The sequence below is a fragment of the Maniola hyperantus genome, chromosome 19 (assembly GCF_902806685.2).
Source record: "Maniola hyperantus chromosome 19, iAphHyp1.2, whole genome shotgun sequence".
Lineage (NCBI taxonomy): Eukaryota > Metazoa > Arthropoda > Insecta > Lepidoptera > Nymphalidae > Maniola > Maniola hyperantus.
The window spans coordinates 6115644-6131549 of NC_048554.1; the positions used below are offsets into that span (position 1 = coordinate 6115644).

Consider the following 15906-nt stretch of genomic DNA (forward strand, 5'->3'; position numbering starts at 1 on the left):
GAATGAAAACGGTTGAAACTTTATTGTATTTATACCGTTTTTTTGATCAAAATCACGAGCGTTGGACTTTAAGCCATTGTGCTTCGAAATTAGTTCAGATTTGGATTCAGTGATCGATATCGTGAACTTTCTACTTACTTTTAATACAGTCTTAGGCCGTTTTGCTTGTACATGAGTTTATATTAATTGTATGCATTGGATCTAAAAGCGTCTGTATTAAAACAAAAAATATATAAAAAAATAAGTATTTTGATTAGAAGCGTAATAACACTGTTACGTCCGTCGGCTCCTCAATTTATTTTTGTTCAACGATGTAATAGACTCGTATCGACTGCCCTAGTTAAATAATAAGCTGCTACTGTTATTGCTGTATAAAGTTTATCTTTGCGGTGACGGCCTGCCTCGTAACTTGTAGGCAAGGTTTACATAAGGAAGTATTTTTATCATTGACCTCCCTGTAGAAATGGAGCAAATCCTCAGTCTCGTTCAAATCTGGAATGGTAATGATGATATCTGTATAAGTAACTTTTCTGAAACTGCACAAAGTTAACTATTACTAACATTTTAGTGTAGCCGTAAGTAAGTAATATTATTTATTATATTTCTTTCAGGTGAGCCATAACTTACGACCATTAGGCACTTCACTTTCAAAATTTCACTTTTATAATTTTTTTTTGCTAAATCTTTTAATATGCTCTGCTTTCATAAAAATATATTTCCACAATTTTTTCATTTATAATGAATGATATATATGTATTTCACTCTGTAAGTAAATAGGTCCTACTTTTAAACAGTTTAAAAATTTTACATGTTTTATTTAATGTTTAATCTTCTAGTGCTGATCATCAGAAGGTCCTTAGTAAAATTTTGAGTTACGCTCTGCTTTCATATTAATCGTTTTTTAAAAGTTTCTACTCAAACTAAAATATCGCCTTGTTTTTTATGTTTCAGCAAAGCATTAAGCACTTAAGCAATGTTATATAACGAATTGATTTATTTTTTCCATACTTTCATATAAAAGGAATGATTTATTCCACTCTTTACTTTTAAATAGATAATGTAAGCGTGTAGCTCGGAGAAACGCAAAAAGGTTAACGCACTGGCGCTAATGGGATAAAAACTACACGATAACATTGACAGCGCGTGATGAATTGTCTACTGATGACACCGTTTATGGTTTATGGTCTTTGAGGTCTGCGTGTATCATGCGAATAGATTCTGGGGGTCGCTGGGTTGGCAGGAATCATGCTTAGGGTTGTCACTTTCCGAAATATCCGTTGAATATAATTGTCTAGGTGTTCACTTAATAAACCTTTCCTTTCTTAGATTTTTTATTCAAAGAAACTTTTACAAGTGCTTTTGAATCATCTGGAGAATCTACTTACCATCCGGAATACCCGCACTACCGAGAAGAACCAACCACCAAGAAACTCAGCCGTTGTTTTTTTTTTAAGTTCAATTTACTTTACTATTTTACTTATTATTATGCCTTCCTGAGTCAAGCTCAGTGTTATTATATACAAAGATTTGTTCATTTTTAAATCATGTACAACCCTTATTATAAATGCGAAAGTGTGTTTGTTTGTTGGTTTGTCCTTCAATCACGTCGCAACGGAGCAACGGATATACGTGGTTTTTGCATGAGTATACTCAGAGACCTGGAGAGTGACATAGGCTACTTTTTATCCCAGAAAATCAAAGAGTTCCCATGGAATTTTTGAAAACCTAAATCCACGCGTACGAAGTCGCGGGCATCAGCTAGTGCATATAAATTAAAAAAAGCTCTGATAGCCTAGTGGTTAGGATGTCCGTCTCCTAATCGGAGATCGGGGTTTCGATCACGTCCCATAAAATTACAAGCAAATTCAATTCAAATGAGCTTAGCACTTAGCGTTATTTATAAAATACAGCGACCCCTTTCAAGTTAGAGATCTCAAAATGTGTCCAAGATCTTTTGTTTTGTAAATGAGATACGATCTTGAAAAGCTCGGATTCTATTTCAGACCTTTGAATGTATGAGACCGTTTAAGAGACGAGGTTTAAATTTGAACCCGTACCGTGGTCTGGCGTAAAGTGTCATGACCTGGATGCATCTCAAACGAGGCGGTTAGTTTCCATATCTGCCTTATTATAGACGGCTGCCCTTCTTTTCTAAAGCGTTTTTCCCGTAGTTCTGTATATTTACACAAGTTTACCTAACTTTACTTTTTGTGGATGCAGCTATTTTTTGTATTTAATGACCGTGACTGACGCCTTTCACATAGTACCTAAGTTTTATCCTCAAGACTAAATTTTTTGTTGCAAAAACTGACATCATAGCTATCTACTTAATACCACGTTTCTTTTTAGTTGTAACCTAATGGTGAGTACCGTAGCAACTATAGCATAGACATGCATTTTCGAAAAGAACCATAATGTTATAGTATCTACGTCTTAACTCTTCAAAACTATTGAACTTCGTACGTCAATATCATCATCGAGTACCTACCATTGTCTTTTAAGTGGTCAATAACCACGTGGAACTGGAAAACCTTTCAATCTTTTGCCATTAACCAGGTAAGCTTCTTTATATCTGCCATGTGATTTTTTTCCGAGTATCTTACCCCCCAGGGTCAACCTTGGAAACTCGTAAAGAAAACTCGTAGAGAAAATCATAGATTTCAGGTCAATGGTTACTGAGCAAATAAAAAATAATTGGATTATCGCGTTTTACAGGATTTTTCCAAATATGAAGTGCAATTTTAGTTGTTGATATGAGGTGTGGGTGCAGACTATTGAAGCTAATTCAACGTAGATTAAATCGCGGGTAAAACTAGTAGATTATTGTTTCTTACGACACGCAATGAATATTTCATAATCGTATTTCTATTCGCATTTGTTACAGTTGTAGACTGTAATACGCTAGTCATGCCAACTCTTGCCAATATCTTGGTATATACCAAGTATTACATGTATTTTGTAAGGAAAGTTATTAATAAGTACCTATTATGAGTTGTGTTACCTATCGTGTATTTTTACTAGGTTTCACTGAGCCCATATTAGTATAAATGCGAAAGTTTGTTTGATTGTTGGTTTGTCCTTCAATCACGTCGCAACGGATAGACGTGATTGTTTGCATGGGTAGGTATAGTAGAAATCAGACTTTCCACGGAATATACAAAAACCTAAATCCACGTGGATGAAATCGTGAGCATCATCTTGTTAAACTATTTTATTTATCGTTCAATGTGGCACATAAAATTTAAAAAAAAGTTTTTGTTTCATATTCAGTTATCCACACTTACACTTGACTTTTATCTAAACGGTAGGTACAATAATTTAGATAAAAAGTCAAGTTCAAGATTTCCTAGTTATGAAATTATTTTATAAGTAATTATAGGACTACAGGTACATAATAAGAACGTAAACAGGCTATACTTCTTGCATTGCTAATTGTTTTATCAGTAAAAAACCTGCCAAGTACGAGTCAGACTCGATCGAGGGTTCTGTGCTACAGTCGTATTTTTCGTCATTTCGCACGATAAATCATAAACTATAATGCATAAAATTAAATAAAAATCTGTTTTAGAATGTACAGGTTCATATTATGATACGCCACTTGGTAGGTATATATCTAGCTTACTTTAAAAGTTGCAAATACTAATTATTTATTTTTATATTTTATATTTTTATTCATGAACACATTTTTTTTGTGATTCAACCACAAATTCACGGTTTTAGAATTTTTGCCCTTACGTGTGCTACTTACCTGCCAAATTTCATGATTCTAGGTCAACGGGAAGTACCCTATACCCTGTTTCTTGACAGACAGACAGACAGACAGACAACAAAGCGATCCTAGTGTTCCGTTTTTCCTTTTGAGGTACGGAACCCTAAAAATAACAGCCTCAACTTAAGTAGAACATTACCGATTTTCCGTAAACAACATCCTCTGACCCTGATTCCGTAATCCATACACACATTTAGCCCACGAACTACATAATGGCGAAGATGTCCGTAACCAATCCTACGAAACAAACACTGCCATGCATCGTCACGATTCTCCGTGTATAATGCAAGAATGGGTACAAGCGAGAATTTGTACTGGATAAATAGGACTGGCAGTAATGGTTCGGTTACACAGGCCGAGCTAGCGTGCGAGTTGGCTTGCAAGTAAAGCTTTTTGAAGTGAAAACTTTTTAGGCACGTTGAGCGATTTTGGGTATGAGTAAAAAATTCAAAATCGTCGACAGATGTAGAACTAAACTCTAACGTTCATGGTTTTAATTTACAAATGATGAAATTTTAATTTTGGATACTTACTACAATTAATTTGAAACTCCCAAAAACCATTTATAATTTTTAGTGTTTCTGCCTGTCCAAAATTTTTGATATGTATTTAAAATAACTTATCTCCTCTATATAATTCGAATTTAATTGCTTGCTCAGATAGAGCTCGGCTATGTCAAGACAGCTTAGCTCAGTCGTCTATAATAAAAGTGTCGGTCAAGATGTGTCGAGCTACTGACATGCGAGTTGACGAAGAAAGTAACTATTCATTGTTAGCCTAGCATAGCAGCTCACATTGTGCAAGTGTAAACACGTCATAACAAATATCAGTACTGAGTAGGTAACTGGACTTTTGAATTGATTCACCACGTGTGCTTTTTATGAACATTAACTATTCAGGCTTTTTAATCTTAGGCTCTTTAAAGGAAAAGGTGACTGACTGACTGACTGACTGAATGACTGACTGACTGACTGACTGACTGATCTATCAACGCACAGCTCAAACTACTGGACGGATCGGGCTGAAATTTGGCATGCAGATAGCTATTATGACGTAGGCATCCGCTAAGAAAGGATTTTTGAAAATTCAACTCCTAAGGGGGTGAAATAGGGTTTTGAAATTTTGTAGTCCACGCGGACGAAGTCGCGAGCATAAGCTAGTTGAAATATAAACTATTCAGGCATCACGGCCTGATGTGTTTGAATGAAATAAGTTATTCAGGATATTTTTATTATTTATCTCATTTCATTTATAGTTAGTGTTTGCTCACGAGTTTCTCTACCTATTACTTGGTTTAAAAAATAAACGGTGGGGTTACGGAATATGTTAATTAGTAATTAACAAAGAAGCTTAATTTTTTTTAATGAAATCACAGAATACACTTAAATTTACTTTATAATTTTCAGTAATTTTACAGTTGAACGTTAGGTAGTAAGTACCTACAGGAGATAGAACTCAAATCAAGCTATAATATTGTGTTGAGTAGAAGCAGGCATTTGCTGTAAATGCTATAATCTTATAAACTACATAAAATATCTGTTTCGTACAACACACGGCACGCACTGTTCCGCTACTAAACATGCAGCAACAAAGCAAGCAAATTGCACCACCTGCACCACAATGAAACACCCCACGGACCCTTTAAAAAATTACTTTATAAAAAACACACTTTACGCATGTTTAACTCGACACTGGAGCAGGCTCTGGAGATATAAAAACATCACTCCCCATTATTCACGTTCATGCTTCACGGTTCTTAATTTTTAGAACCAAGGAGTTTAATATCATGTTAAATTATTGTAATAGGTAAGTATATAAAATTTTGGAAGAAATGTAGCCTATAAAAATTCGAAAGTACCTATAAACTTTTAAAAGAAGTAGATAACTTCTAAGCGATTCAAGTAAAGAGATTTCTTCTGCCTTCCCTAAATTCGAAATTAATGACCAGAAGTTTGTACCGTTCCGAACAGTACATTCAAAGTTTAACTTTAAACAAAGCAAAAGGACTTAGGGCCCTTTGTGCTTATCACAGTGTTCAAGGGTATTACAAGTTTAGACATTTCGATCGTTTCGTTTCGCCCAAAATTTCGGAATCGGTAAATGGTCGTGGATTACTTAACTGAAGCAGGCTTTAGTATTAATTCATTGGACTCTTTGTGTATGAAATACTTTGATATTTATTGAGGCTATAAAGTTGGTAAAGCTTCATTCATTCATTCATTCATTGCTTTGCTATGTATAGTACGCGACAGGTTGAAATGGCAATCGGGGAGGGAACGCCCCACACATCCCCTACGCTAAGCGGTGCGGGTGAGCGCGGGTGACGTGCGAGTGTGCGGGGCGTCTCCCGTCTCATACCACGATTGACATCTGAATTCTGAACCTATCGCGGACTATACGATTGGTTGGTACTTCAAGGTTTTTCTGAGCACCTAAGTGCTTGTTCATCTTGAAATCACTGGCGCAGGCGGCTGCGTACAATTCATAGACATGCGCATGAGTTATACGTAAAAATTCACACATACCTACATATTATTATGATTTACATACGATTGACATTTGGCCACACATCTACAATTGACATTTGACAGTGACGTCATTTGACGTGAACACGCTGAGGCATGGGGCAACGGGCTCCTCGCCATAGCCACGTGTGGTCACCAAACCAAACCAAACTGAAACCAAACGTCGCTGCTGGCTTTGAACTTGCAGTATCGTGTGACCACAAAATAACCTTTTTTAGGGTTCTGTACCACAAAAGGAAAAGGAACCCTTATAGGATCACTTCGTGGTCTGTGTCTGTCTGTATTGAAGGGTATAGGTTTGAATAATTGGGTATGTTTGTATTGTATAGGTACGTATGAAAAGTGCAATCCTCAGCTTGTCACAGGTCGTTAAGGTTTTAGGCATAAGTAACTTGATTTTACAGAAACTGGCAGCCAATTAGTAACAAATATACCAAAATGTTTATTAATGAATAGGCAATTCGAATCGTTTTTTCGTTCATAAAACTGTTTTTCTATACACGATAATGTTCCATTACGTAAAATCTCGTTAGTGAGTTACGCAAGAGTGGCAGTTAACTTTATCGCTTACCAATTAGCTTCATTTATACCTAATGGTTTAAAACAATGTTACATGTATGTACTGTTAATATAATAATTAAGTACCAAATACCAGACGTCCACAGCTGGACATAGGTCTCTTATAGGGACTTCCACACGCCACGGTCTTGCGCCGCTTGAGTCCAGCGGCTCCCTGCGACTCCTCTGATGCCGTCCGTCCAGATAGACGTTGGGGTCCCAAGGTGCTGGAATGGCGATCTCAGACCAGAAGGCGCAGCGTTAAAAGACCCCCCCACTAGGAGGACGGCCTATAGTATAGTCAGTGCAAAATAAGAACTCACTCGTCATTTTCATTACTAGTTGACGCCCGCGACTTCGTCCGCGTGGAATTAGGTTTTTAAAATTCTGTGGGAACTCTTTGATTTTCGGGATAAATAGTAGCCAGTAGCCTATATCACTCTCCAGTCTTTATCTATACCCATGCAAAAAATCACGTCAATCCGTTGCACCGCGGTCGCGACGTAATAGACGGACAAACCAACAAACAAACACACTTTCGCATTTATAATAAGGGTACTGATACATGTAGCTCTAACCCTGTAACAGTTCACTGCATGGAAACTTTTTCCCAGTATTGCTGTTGTAAAACTATGGCGAACCGTAAACAATAATTCACTAATGTTTTTACTGTAATCATTGTAGCTTACAGAAACGCTTTCCAATGTGAAATCTAATGGCTTTTTCTCGGTTTCTCCCATCTTAGTCATGCAAAGCAAAACTCATTAAATAATTCTGACGTTAATCTTGCTTGTAAATAGCGTGAGAGTGCTGTTTTTGTTTACATACCATACTATGTGATGCCGACGATTTTGTCCACAATATTATGTATAATGCGTAAAAACTGTGCTCTCACGCGCCATTTTAACTTTATGTGTCAAATGTCATGTCAAAAGTACGATATTAGCCCTTATTTTAAAGGTGAACCGTACTTTTGACATGACATTTGACACAAAGTTAAAATGGCGTGTGCCAACTTTTTTGTACGGACTATACCTACTTAAACTTATCAATACGACCTTTTACACTCATAGATCTATAAGTCTATAATTCAGGCTCTTCCAAAAGCTCGATTTTAATGAGTAGGTTAGTATAATCATTAATTTCGTCATACAAAAATGCACCTTTCCGTCTTGCCCTTTGGATTGCTAGATTTTCTAAATTCTTGGTGGTAGACTTCGAACGCAGCTAGTTATCAGTTACCTACCTATATGACTTTTCCGGCAAAGACCTGGATTTACCATATATACAGCTATGTGATTCTCTAAAGAACGGTTCAACGTTGCCAACATCGATGCGGTCTGCGAGGTAACATCGTACAGATCGACCAGGCCAGCAATGGTTGTAAATTTGTGATTCTGTAGTGGCTTTAAGCTCGTCGGCGATCTTATGGTTGAGACGGGCTCTACGATGTTATCTCGGATGAGCCAGTGATGTCATCCTATTTTTATTTTCATACCGATAAAAAGTTACGATTACGAAATATGGCATTTATAGTGGGTTTAAAATTCATTTATGATTACCTTTGCTATTTTTATACAAAGTTAAAGCAATAAATGCAAAATACTATGAGAAATTATCATTATTTAAAAAAATCTTGGACATAGGCAGGAGACCTTTGCCTTTGTTTTGCATCATTAAAAAAAAAGTTGCTTCCCGCCGTGCAAGATGTCAGTCAGCACAAAATTAAAAATGGTATTGGTAAATTAATGATCACCTACACCCTTGAAAAACGATTACTCGACAAAAAACTCTAGTCTTAAAACAAACTGCACGTAATAAATCAAGTGGTTAGTGGAGCACTTATAATTCCTTTACTGCCATGGTGACTTCATAGGTCGTCACAACAACTCAACAAATAGTGCGTGAACTTCGTCTTTGTACGTCGTTTTATCGTGTTTTGTTTTAAAATACAAGTGAGTATTCAATTAAACTTAATTTACTCCGATATCAGTGGTTTTAAACTTGTGTCAGACTGCCTATCAAACTGTTCTTTCGGTGCTGACCAACGATTTAATTATAAATTTCAGTGCCTCGCAATATTGCCCCATCCACTGCTCAACTTGAAAAATTGTTCAAATTTATGGAGTAAAAACCATGGTTAGCAACTGGGCACGCTCGCACTGCCCTTGCTAGAGACCGTAGTCACCAAGCATCACCAAGAAGTTGGACAATATTGGATGAATACAAATGGCTGCATCAAAACTTGGCAACAATAGCAAAAGGTATGTAAATATTATTTTCAAAGACACAATCTACTTTCTAAGCAGAGTATAAATGTTAGTATCTACCTAGTGTTAAATGTTGTCATACAATACAGTACTGGAAAGATAAAAAAGATGATGCAAAGAGAAAATGCAGTAGCATGGTTATTGCTAGAAGAAAGAACAGGCAGTGGTATGGATGAAAATATAGCACTAGCAGATCTAAATAACCTTGAGCAAATATCTAATAATTGTTTCTCTTATGGGTGGAGAAAGTTTTGCAACAGGATAGGAAGATTTTGAATTGTCTGTTATCTATGTTATCTCTATAAATTAATATTTAAATCCTGTTGGAACTCTGCTTTTCTGAGATAAGAAGTTGTCTATGTCAATTTCCGGGATGCAAGCTACCTCTGTACCAAATTACAAATAAATGCATAAATGGGTTAAATAGATGGCCCTTTAAGAATCCTGTGGGAACTCTTTGATTTTCTGGGATAAAAAGTATCTAGCTTATGTCCGTCCTTGGGATGTAAGCTAATTCTACACCAAATTTCATCGAAATTGGTTTAATTTTTGGATCGTGAAAAGCTAGCAGACAGATAGACTCACTTTCGCATTTAAAGTTTAAGTAGGTATTAGGTATCGCTAGTATAGGTACGTAATTAATATGGAAAATTATTTAAAATAATAATATAAAGTACTATTTTTTTTCTTATTTCAGAATGATATATAAATGATAAAAGTTTACCACACTTGGAGAGTTATTTCGGGCCTGCGGTGTGTATAATATTATTATATATTATATCCGTACCATTATATAAATGCGAAAGTGTGTTTGTTTGTTGGTTTGTTAGTTTGTTGGTTTGTCCTTCAATCACGTCGCAACGGTGCAACGGATTGACGTGATTTTTTGCATGGGTATAGATAAAGACTTGGAGAGTGACATAGGCTCTTTTTATCCCGGAAAATCAAAGAGTTCCCGTGGGATTCTGAAAAACGTAAATCCACGCGGACGAAGTCGCGGGCATCAGCTAGTCTAGCTTTTATACCTATGTATAAAAGAAAAAGGTAACTGACTGATCTATCAAAGCACAGCTCAAACTACTGAACGGATCGGCCTGAAATTTGGCATGCAGATAGCTATTATGACGTAGACATCCACTAAGAACGGATTTTTGAAAACTCAACCCCTAAGGGGGTGAAATATTGGTTTGAAATTTGTGTAGTCCACGCGGCCGAAGTCGCAAGCATAAGCTAGTATAAAATATACCTACGGATATTTTTTGACTAGTTAATTATTTCAACTCTTTCATAATATCTCAACTGTGGCTGTTGCAGGCGAAGAACTCACAAGGGAGATTCATCATCATCATCATCATTATCAACCCATCGCCGGCTCACCACAGAGTACGTACGGGTCTCCTCTCAGAGTGAGAAGGGTTTTGGCCATAGTCTACCACGCTGACCATGTGCGGATTGGTACACTTCACACACCTTTGACAACATTATGGGGAACTCTCAGGCATGCAGGTTTCATCACGATGTTTTCCTTCACCGTTAAAGCAAGTAATATTTTATTACTTAAAAAGCACATAACTCCGAAAAGTTAGAGGTGCGTGCCCGGAATCGAACCCCCGACCTCCGATTAGAAGGTGGACGTCCTAACCACTAGGCTATCACAGCTTTTTATCAGGGAGATTATATTTAACTAATTCTCGTGAGCTGTGATAGACGTGTGGTTAGGATGTCCGCCTTCTAATCGAAGGTCGGGGATTCCATCCCGGGCACGCACTTCTAACTTTTCGGAGTTTTGTGCTTTTTATCCAATATCACTTGCTTTAACGGTGAAGAAGAAGATCGTGAGGAAACCTGCATGCCTGAGAGTTCTCCATAATATTCTCAAAGGTGTGCGAGTCTACCAATTTGCACATAGCCAGCGTGGTAGATTATAGCCAAAACCCTTATCACTCTTAGAGGAGACCCGTGCTCTGCAGTGAGCCGGCTATGGGTTGATCACGATGATCATGAATTCTTCTCAAGCAGTGGAAGACACTAAAATTCCTGAGCCTCTAGCAGTTGAGAAGCTTTTAAATCCTGTGGGAATTATTTCTACCAAAAGTCTATAACAAACCCCGTCTGTTTTTCTATGGTAAAAAAAATGTAAACTAAGTTATATTGCACTTTTATTATCTTTTCCACACAAATATTAAAAACAAATGAACGAGAAATGAGAATAAAATATATTATAATTAACTATTGAAAAACACTAACACACACACGGTATAAGATATAAAATGTATATAACATTAAAATATATGTAAATAGTTAAGATTAAGATAAGGAATAAATAAAGGCTTTGAAATTGAGAATTATCTAAATCTACTCTTTTATTTATTATTGCATCTGTCTTGCACGCCACGAGCGATTAGCAAGGAGTTCTCGGCACCTTTGTCCTTCTTCTAAGCCCTCTGCTCTGCTTTGACGAGGATTCCTTTGCAGCATGCTCATTATCCTATGTTCTTCTCGGATTATGTCATTTGGAAATGACAACGCCGGTAGTGTTGTAGTATGTTGTGTAAAACGTGCATGCAACATGCTAAATATAATGAATCTTCTGGCCACCATCCCTGGGTCATAATCGCTATGAACTAGAAGGCATCTAAATCTTCGTTCTAAACTCCAAATAATACATACACCACTGCACGACTAGCTCTTGATGTAGGGGAGCAAATCCCTTTCTAACATTGCCACAAGTTCCTCCGTGATACTAAATATTCTTACATAATGCGTCTGTCGAGAGCAGACGAAGACCACGTATTTGACAAACTTTTGCACGCCTTTTTATTTAGTATTCCTCTTGTTTAGCTTCTTCTAATAAGAAAAATGTACTTGAGCTAAGCGAGCAGCCATCTGAAGTGAAAAACGATAAATAGTTAACTCAGATATTTTTTTATCATTTAATTATACTTACTATAGAAAATAACAAAATAAAACTCACATTTTCACCTTTCTTTTAAAGTTTTTCTATGTTTACAACGAAATTTAACTCGTGCATCGATGGTGCATCGTAGAGAAAAGCTACACCGGAGACGCTTTTCCGTTTGACACATAGAATCGAAGGCGAGGGCGTACGATGTAGTCGAAGGCGAGCAATTAGAATAGCAAAATCCATACATAAATGTCAAAAACCCGTTTCCTACATCGATCACACTCGCTAGTGAAGCGCTAGTGTCGCAAAGGTGAGTCGAACGCGATTAATAGAATAACAAATGTGCTACATCTAAGGAAACATCCGATGTGCGACCGATGTAAATATTATTTTACCTTAGAGAATCACACTGCAGATCACTTCGAAAAGACTGCTTTACTACCAATTCTGTACTTCAAGGTTTGAGAATACAAACCATCTTGTATTCTCAACCCTAGAAGTACACTTACAGTAAGTATATTTTTGTAGTTGCTTAGTCAGCTAATGTTAATAAAAAAGAGGCGTGTGACGCGTACGAAATACTTGATGGAAAAAATGGATATTTTCTTTCCTCTTTGAACTGAAAACTACTTTAGGTGCAATGGGCGATTTTGGGATGTGTAATAACTTCTAGACTGACATTCTAAATTGTTAATCAATTTGAAAAATCTAAAAAAAACTGTTTTTCCATAGGCGATCACGCACTCATCCGATCCGAATCCGTGAAAATACGGATATAAAAAAATATCTACGTCATTTGTCGTAAGCTACCATACAAAACAAACAGGAAACGGAACGTATTTTCACGGACTCGGGTCGGATGAGTGCGTAATCGCCGTTAGTAATAAGAATGTTTGGTGGCTTACCCATTCACTATCTTTTTTCTTTCCAGTAACTTCTTTTAAGAAATTTCCCACACCCTGCCCCTAGCATGCAAGTTTCCATGCATTTTATCTAAACAAATGCATCTATCAAAACACGTAACATGTGCATGTAGCGTTCCGGTTTCGCAATTTTGTCCCATATTATTTATGTTAAGTTTACGGCGTGTTGAAATTAGGCCTCCGTGAGATTATGGTGCTTGTGTGAGTGTTTAGTTTATTTATGATGGGAACCCATTGAAATATTGTTAGTACCTACCTACTTCAAAGTTAAGATTTTAACTAGGAATGTATGTTCTCTATAAACTCTTTAGTAGTTAATCTCCCGTACCAGAGTGAACTAGAGTGAGGGAATTCTCGGTTTGATCCTGAATCGACGATATGACAAAATATGTTAGGCTATTTTGACTTTAAATCACAGAAAAATATGACTACATTATTATTTAAATAAGCAAGTGTGTTTGTTTATTGGCTTATTTTCATGGCTTAGTTTATGTTTATATTTAGCCCTAATCGAAAAGGTTCTATGAGTTATGCAATGAAAATAAAGGAATCTTATTGGCGGGTTTCATACACATCCTCTCTAAGCTCTAATTTGTAGGGTTGAAACTTGAAAACTGTATCGACACTAATATTATAAAGAGGAAAACTTTGTGTTTTTTTGTCAGTGGAAATATTGAACTGATTTTGAAAATTCTGTCACTAGTACAAGCTACATTATTTCTGAGTAACATATTATGCTATACCTATTTTATATATAAGTTTATATATATAGGTAGCTATAAGTTTAGGTTAATATAATATTACTTATTAGCCCCTCTCATACGCTAGATTGTAATGTAATAGTAAAGTATTTGTTGTCAGTACTTTACGATACAATATTTTTTATTAAAAAAAAATATTGTCAAAAAATTAGAGATCCCTTCGAAAATTGTAACAAGCTACCCGTGCAAAGACGGGTCGCTAGTAATATATATAAGTATATGTGGTTTTTCACCAACGAGCACACAGAATTTACATTCAATTCATGAACAAGTTTTCTGTTATGTAATAAAATTAATAATATTTAAAAGTTCTAATAATATTGTTTTTGTTTCAGGTGAGTCCATTATTATATTCGACGCAGATTATATAAGTTATGTAAGTTTCTATTTAATAAGTTACATTTTGTATTGTAGACACAACTTGTTACGGAGTTTTTTGTTGGCTGCTAAGAATTCGCATTTTTAGGGTTCCGTATCCCAAGGGTGCCAACGATACTCTATAACTAAGCCTGCGCTGTCCTTCCGTCCGTCCGTCTGTCTGTCAGCTGTATCTCGTAAACCGTAATAGGTAGAGAGTTGAAATTTTTACAGAATATATATTTCTATTGCCGCTATATTTATTAGCAACAAATAATAAAATTCAAATTGGCTGCCATGAAAATGTAAAAATATGAATAACTGTTGTTTCTTGTACGATGGTACGGAACCTTTCCTGTGCGAGTCCGACTCGCTCTTGACCGGTTTTTGTCACTATCATTATCAATTCTTCATAATTAATTATTCTCGTGTAACTTCGATGCTATGTTTAAATAGTTAGTTACGGCAATTTCTTATAAAAAAGTTTAGTCAAGCAATTATTTCCGTCATGCGCTCGGGTGAAGGTCGTGCTGTTACGTCATCTTCGCACGATTGTACGTTTATGTCTTAGTTTGCTTCAGATCAGAATTAACGGTGATCACATTACTAGTTACAACCCGCAAGACCCGTAGAAATATTATTGTCGTACCTACTCTTAGCACAAACTTTAAAGAAAACACACATCTTAAATGAATTCGAATTTCAGATTCAGTATGAACATTTCCTTACATTCTTGCTATATGCATAATAAGGGATTCCGTCATTATCGAATTTATACCTTACCTTTTCAAAGCAACAAATAAGTCGTCCAATAACACCTCCATATCGAATGTTGCTGTGATAGTCTAGTGGTAAAGACTTCCGCCTGCTACTCGGAAGGTCGGGGGTTCAATCCCTGACACGCTGCTCTTCTCGGAGTTATGGTGGCTTACGTAAGTATGTAATTAAACATCACTTGCTTTAACGGTGAAGGAAAACATCGTGAGAGGACCTTTATGCCTGAGTTCTCCATAATGTTGTCAAAGGGTGGTCTACCAATCCGCACTTAGCCAGCGTGGTAGACTGTGGTCTAAACCCGTCTCATTCGGAGAGGAGACCCGTTCCCGATAATGGGTTGATGATTATTATGATAAGCAGCAGCTACAACCTGGCTGTATGCACAGGAATTCCGTCATTATCAAAATTGCCAAATTTATCAGTCAACAGTTAAACCCTTGCCAAATGTACAAATAAGTTGTCGAATAACACCTTCGATCGAATGTTGAACAATCACGTCAGTTTTCCACAAAAAACTCAACCGTGTTTCATGATTCACGCCCGTGCCGCAATTTCGTAATACTAGGTGTGAAAACATTGTCTAATAAACGTTATGGCGCAATTATCTGTGTATTGGCCACGATATTCGTGCGGCTTTTACCCGATTGAATTTTTAACTTTATCACTTTAATCCATATTTTTTGGTGTAGGTACATAGCTAAACTTTGTGAACTTTGAAAATGTAGATATCTCTCTTGCAGTTTCATGATTCACGCCCGAGCCCCGATCTCGTAATACTAGGTGTGAAAACATTGTCTAATAAACGTTATGGCGCAATTATCTGTGTATTGGCCACGATATTCGTGCGGCTTTTACCCGATTGAATTTTTAACTTTATCACTTTAATCCATATTTTTTTGGTGTACATAGCTAAACTTTGTGAACTTTGTAAATGTAGATATCTCTCTTGCGGTTTCATGATTCACGCCCGAGCCCCGATCTCGTAATACTAGGTGTGAAAACATTGTCTAATAGACGTTATGGCGCAATTATCTGTGTATTGGCCACGATATTCGTGCGGC

General features: G+C 36.6%; 1 protein-coding gene and 1 long non-coding RNA gene across 5 annotated transcripts in view; both read left to right on the forward strand.

Moving 5' to 3' along the window:
• The window catches only part of RapGAP1 (Rap GTPase activating protein 1), a 303995-nt gene that overhangs the window by 197115 nt on the left and 90974 nt on the right, over nucleotides 1–15906 (forward strand). The gene's annotated exons all lie outside the window — the stretch shown is intronic.
• Nucleotides 8208–11572, forward strand: LOC138403646 (uncharacterized). Its single transcript, XR_011237863.1, has 4 exons — nucleotides 8208–8807; nucleotides 8922–9116; nucleotides 9820–9875; nucleotides 10437–11572. It is a non-coding gene; the product is annotated as an uncharacterized lncRNA (long non-coding RNA).